This window comes from Ursus maritimus, unplaced genomic scaffold (genome assembly GCF_017311325.1).
Source record: "Ursus maritimus isolate PB19 unplaced genomic scaffold, ASM1731132v1 scaffold_33, whole genome shotgun sequence".
Lineage (NCBI taxonomy): Eukaryota > Metazoa > Chordata > Mammalia > Carnivora > Ursidae > Ursus > Ursus maritimus.
In genome coordinates this window covers 23984662-23990661 of record NW_024425897.1, presented here as the reverse complement: position 1 = coordinate 23990661, position 6000 = coordinate 23984662, and the positions used below count along the sequence as shown (strand labels likewise).

At 48.2% G+C, this 6000-nt stretch overlaps 1 protein-coding gene across 4 annotated transcripts in view; it reads left to right on the top strand.

Moving 5' to 3' along the window:
* Positions 1 to 2099: 2099 nt before the first annotated feature.
* SBNO1 (strawberry notch homolog 1) overlaps positions 2100 to 6000 on the top strand; it is a 54953-nt gene continuing 51052 nt past the window's right edge. For all 4 annotated transcript variants that reach the window (XM_040620010.1, XM_040620008.1, XM_040620009.1 and 1 more), the window contains exon 1: positions 2100 to 2262. The gene's annotated coding sequence lies outside the window, so the exon portion shown is untranslated. The remainder of the gene's footprint in view (positions 2263 to 6000) is intronic.

The following is a 6000-nucleotide window of genomic DNA, read 5'->3' as shown; positions in this document are numbered from 1 at the left end:
TTACTTGTTGAATGGAGTGCAAAGTGCAGCTGTAACAGCCACTACCATGCCTTAATGGGGAATTTCTTTTTTCTGAATCATCTGCTTCCAATAGCATCTCTGTTCTGGGTGTACCCGGTAAGTCTTCCTCTGCTTCTGATCCTCAGTAGCTTGATTCCCATCCCCTGATAACAGCTGCTACTTGCGTTCTCATTCTGAGATGCTGTATGTGTACGCACACACGAAATACGTTACTACACATTCTCATAGACAGAAGCGTTTCATTCTCTTGAACAACTGTTTCACTGAAGGAAAGTACCACAGTTTAGTTAACCAGTCCTGTCTTCAAAGACATGTAGGTTGTTTCCCATCTTTTGCTTCTACAAATAATGCTGCAGGGAATAACCTTGCGCAGGACATTTGTGTGCATATGCAGTTATACTGCAGGTATCTCCTGAAACATCACCCTTTACCTGGGTCCCCGATAAGGAGATTATGCAGAGATGGCATCAAGGATCTCGCTTGGATGCTCAGAAAGTACCTCTAAAGGTGGGAGTTTCTAGGTCAGACCTACTGTTAGAATATAGTACTTACGTAGTCCTAGCGTGCAGAGAGCATTTGAGAGTCACTTGGAAACTGAACTGTACCAACCAAGCTTGGAAGACACTGAAGCATTAACTACAATGTTTTAGATTTCCCCCCGCTTCCTTCCTTAGTTCTTTCTCCTTCCATAACGGACAGATTTGTAATAGCTTGTTTGCTGACACTAGACCATAAACTAGTCCAGTGGCTAGCAGTGAAGAAGACAGACGAGGGCGTTTTCTTATGGAACTAGTTTTATCATTTTTCCTTTTACCAGGTTTTTTTGGTGTGTAAGGATGAAATGAGATAATGGAAATAAAGTGATTAGTCGGCAATTTAAAATGTTCATTTATATGTATATACATATGTAATACATACTTAGGTATACAGACGCCAAGTTGGAAGATTCATAATCATCTTAACATGACTTTTTTTTCCCCCTCACCCATTTCCCTCTACTTTCCTCTTGAAGAGCTCACACCTTAAACTCCCAAGTGTTTCTTTCAGTTCAAGGCCAGTGGGATGCGCCACCAGTAGGGGGCAAGAATCACCCAGGCGTGCCTATTACCTAAGCAACGGAGTCAAACAGCATTCAGAATGACTTTACAAAAGGGTTACCAAGAAGTTAATTTGTTTATTCTGTGGAGTCATTTGATAAGAAGAGAAAGAAGAACGAGGAGGTGAAGGAGGAGAAATTAGGGAAGCGAGAGATGATAGCGACAGACCTACTCTGCAGCAATCATTGAGAGCAATAGTTTGTTCAGAAAAAAATTGGGACTGACTCTGCTCACACCCCTTAGGGTATGATAATGGCAGTGGACAAGCAGAGGGGCTCCGAGTTATACTGCGGTTTCATACTGAATAAAGTGCTTTGAGCGAGCCTTAACAAGCAATGACTGCGCGAATATTTTTTTCTAGGACTGACTGGGTAACAGAAACTCCACTAGGTAACTTCCTGGACCGAAGCCACACACCAAAAGCATTTTCAAAATAGCTTCGGGCCCCTCCTAGCCCGACTTTGAAAGCAGGTGTAGGACGCATGCGCCCGGCCCACCGGCTGACCTCCTCGTGGCAACCCAGAACGCAGACCTTCCTCCCGACAGCCCGCGGGGCAGAAAGGGAGGGGGAACGGAATTCTCGCGAGGTCTTTCGAGCGCCGGCGGAAGCAGTAGACACGTGACTCTTCTAGGAGGCCTTCGCCTTCCCCCCTCCCCCTTCTCGGAAACCCGGCCCCCTCACCCCTCGCCCACCCCAGAGCCGCGGTAATGGACCGTTTGGGTTCCGGAATTCTCTTGGATCCAACCACTGGTACCGGGTCGGCTGGAGCCGGCGGAGTCCGTGCTTGGCAGCGAAGGCAGGGGGCGGTCAAGATGGGGGGGGAAATCATCTTCCTTCACCTAGGAGGGAGGCGGGGCGGAGGGGGGCGCTGGGGAGCGGGGTGGGGGGGGGGAAGAGGGAGGAAGTCACGTGGGGCGTGCGGCGCGCGCTGCGTGCGCGCGGCGCCTCATCCGTCGCCCCACCCCTCCCCTCCGGCGGGGCGGGGGGGCTGGGGGGAGGGGCGTCAAGATGGCGGCGGGGAGGTAGGCAGAGCCGGACGCCGCTGCTGCCGCCGCCACCGCCGCCTCCGCTCCAGTCGCCTCTAGTTCTTCAAGCTCTTGCCACCCGGGAGAAGCTGTTCCGGCGTCGGATCCCGCGGGGAAAGTAAGTCCTCCTCTTTGCTCTCTTCTGCTTCCACACTCCCCCTCCCGGACAGCCAGCCTCCCACTCCCACCCTCCTCAGGGGGCCGTGTGGGGCCGGGCTGGGGGGGGCAGCCACCTCACCCCGGCTTGGGGCCTCCCTCGCCCCTCGCCTCCCCCTCAGCTGCGCGCCCCAGGGCTCTCAGGGGCAAGGTCCCGGCGGCGGCCCCGCCGCGCTCGCTTCCTCCGCCCGTCAGCGCCGGGCCCTGCGGTCGCTGCGCGTGGGGGCTGTGGGGCCCCGGGGGCCCTCGCTGTCCCGGGCCAGAGGCACCCAGTTTGGGCGGGGAGGCAGGATCTGCGGACGCCGGCTCCGGCTCCACTTGGGTCGCCCCTCTTGCTTTCCCTGCTCCGCTGTGGTACTGCGAGGTCCCGGACCCGCAGGAAAGTGAGCTCCGCAATCCTTCAAAAGTCCTCCTGCCCGAGGGTTGCTCCCGGCTTGGGGTGAGTGCGGGAGGAGATAGGGGCGCCCTAAATCTGAACCCCATACCTGCAGTTTTCGGATTACCTCGCTCTCAGGGCGTCGAGGCGGTACCTGGGACACGTGGGGGCCACCTTCAAGCCTCACCGGTGATTAGGTTAATTTTGTCTCGAGCTCGCTCGCCTCCCAGACTATAAGCATCTATGTAGAGCAAGGCGGTTGGGGATTTGCTTACTTTAAGAGTGTTTGGCGGAACGAGCATCTAAAGTTCCCCAAACCAGTGCATGCTGGTGGTTTCCCAGAAGTGGTTTGGGATCGGTTTAACCGCTGAGGAGATTTGGATGTTCCTGAACCCTTGTGATTGTTTCTTTCCTGACCCTGGCATCCAGCTCCTCCCCTTTCCACCCCGGCTTTGTGCTGCTGTTTGGTTAATGTTTGCGGACCACTAACTTGATCCTCGCACAGAGAAGCCCTTTTTATGTGCGGGCTCCGTTTACTGTAGGGAGCTTTTGTTTTGGGGAGTTGCTTGTTGAGAAACGTGGGGAAAGAAAGGGCAAGAAAATGAGAGTCAAATAAAGCAACGTTTTTATCCATTGAATTGCGCAGCCAATTGTAACCGCACCCGGAAGTTTGTACTAAACACGTGTTGCTGAGGGAAGGTTAAAAACTGGGTCCCCTTTGACCTTTGAAAGTTGATTATTAGCAGTTTATGTTGAGTTAAATGTTATATTTTCTCTAGACAACCACGTTTAGAGACGGAGTAGGGTTTCTGCCGAGTCGGCCCACGGGGTTCAGAAAGCTGTCAAACCCCGAGTTGCCCTAGAGGAAATAAACTCAACACTTGTAGACACAAACCACCTAACAGTGCGAAAGGATTCCATCCCCCCCCCCCCCCCCCCGTATATTTACTGCAGTCAGAAGTGATTTTTCTTAAGCTGATGGGAAAGCCATTATCACTGCCCAAAAGATAGTTTGTATAGAATTTCTAGGATAAAATGCAGATTTGCTATTGGTGCCTTGCGTAGGACAGTAATTTTGCAAGTAAGAGAACATTTTATTTTCATGTTTAAAATTGTTTCCAAAATTTATCTTACCAGAAAAAAATCTTTATTTTTTTCCTTTGGCTTCTGCATTTTTATCTCCCAGTCTAACAATTCCACACAATTGTCTATAAATTTTAAGTAAATTTTACTTTAGCTGCTGGGTAAGTATTAAAAAGGAAGGCTTAGTTGGTGGCTTACAGTCCATTAATTCATTCATTGGATGCTCTTAAGTGTCAGGCAATTTTACTTAAGGGCGTTGCTGAAATTATGTACTGCTTAATATAATGCAATATAAATGTATAAAGTATAAAGATTGTTCAGATGCTTTTAAAAATGATTAACCTTGAAGATTAAAGCTACAGATATATTTTGGTGTTTCTCAGTTTCTCAGTTGAGCTTTGATTTGAGACTTGCCTCCTGTGAAAGTGGTGAACACTCAGATCTGAGGTCTGGTCTTACCAAGTAACCTGACTTGATGAGTCTCTCCGTTCCCATGCTTTGCCCGCTTAAATTTGACGTAAAGATATGTTCTGGGGGCACCTGGGTGGCTCAGTCGGCTAAGTGTCTGCCTTTGGCTCAGCTTGTGATCCCAGGGTCCTGGGATCACGCCCCACTTTGGGCTCCTTGCTCAGCGGAGAGTCTGCTTCTCCTCCCCCATTGCTGTTGTGCTCTCACTCGCTCTCCCTCTTAAATAAATAATAAATCTTTAGGGGCACCTGGGTGGCTCAGTCAGTTAAGCATCTGCCTTTGGCTCAGGTCATGGTCCTAGGGCCCTGGGATCGAGTCCCACATCAAGCTCTCTGCACGGTGAGGAGCCTGCTTCTCCCTCTCCTTCTGCCTTCCACTCTCCCTGCTTGTGTGCTCGTGTGCTTGCTCTCTCTGCCAAATAAATAAAATCTTTTTAAAAAATAAATAATAAATCTTTAAAAAACATACTTTCTGATGAGAGGCATTGTTTTCACATTATATAGCTAATCAAAATGATGTGATCTTAAGGTTTTTACAGTTTTTGTTTATGCTGACAGATATACTTTAATGTGGTTGAACTTAGTAAATCTTAAGGACCATCTTGGGATACCACTGAAATTTTCTTTTTTTTTTTTTTTTTTTTAAAGATTTTATTTATTTATTCGACAGAGATAGAGACAGCCAGCGAGAGAGGGAACACAGCAGGGGAGTGGGAGAGGAAGAAGCAGGCTCACAGCAGAGGAGCCTGATGTGGGGCTTGATCCCATAACGCCGGGATCACGCCCTGAGCCGAAGGCAGACGCTTTAACCGCTATGCCACCCAGGCGCCCCAGCCACTGAAATTTTCTGTAGATGGAAAGGATAGGCTCTTGAAGAGCAGGAACTCCGGTTTTATGAATAAAATACAGTACAAAACCCATCAAATTAATTTGCTTATTTAATTCTTGGGAGGCAGTATATAGTACAGAGCAATGATTTTAAAATCTTTTTACTGCATCCCATGGTAAGACATGTTTTACATTGTGACCTACTACATATCCACACACATAGACCTTCACATCATGAAATAATGTTTATCCTCTCCACATGCTCTGTGTTCCTTTCCTGTTCTTTATTGAAATATTTACGAATTCTGGTCATGATACACTGAATTGACTTCACAGCTCACTGTGGCGTGACCACCAGGTTGAAAAATATGGTATAGACTTAAGAATACAGAATTTTGGAGGGATATGGGGTCAGAGCTTCTGGGTTTCCAATTCCGCTCCAGACTTGCTTTGCTGTTACCTTGTTACAGTTCATTTCTCTAACCCTCAGTTTTAAATCTATGACAAAAGGATAACATGTAGTATTTACTCATGGGTCATCTTGAGGTTTAAAAGAGAAAAAATCCAACCTGATAGTAAATCTCAGAAAGACTAGGGATCTGAATTTGATGGTGGTAACCAAGAAAGTTGTTTCACCCCCCCATTTTTTCATGTGCTTTTTTTGTAAAGCATGTTTGAAACTTTGTCATCTTCACGTTACTTTGTAAGTTTTGCAGTGAGAGTGGGGAGAGGCGCACGTGACTGAGCAAGTGTTCCCTTGAAAAATAGCTGTTAAAAACTACAGATTTTGGCCTTGTAGGTAATGAAAATCCTTGTTAATGAACTTCTTCATACTATCTTCTATTCCTCCTGATGTTCTTAAGGAACCAGCACTCAGGGGCGCCTGGGTGGCATAGCGGTTAAGTGTCTGCCTTCGGCTCAGGGCGTGATCCCGGTGTTGTGGGAT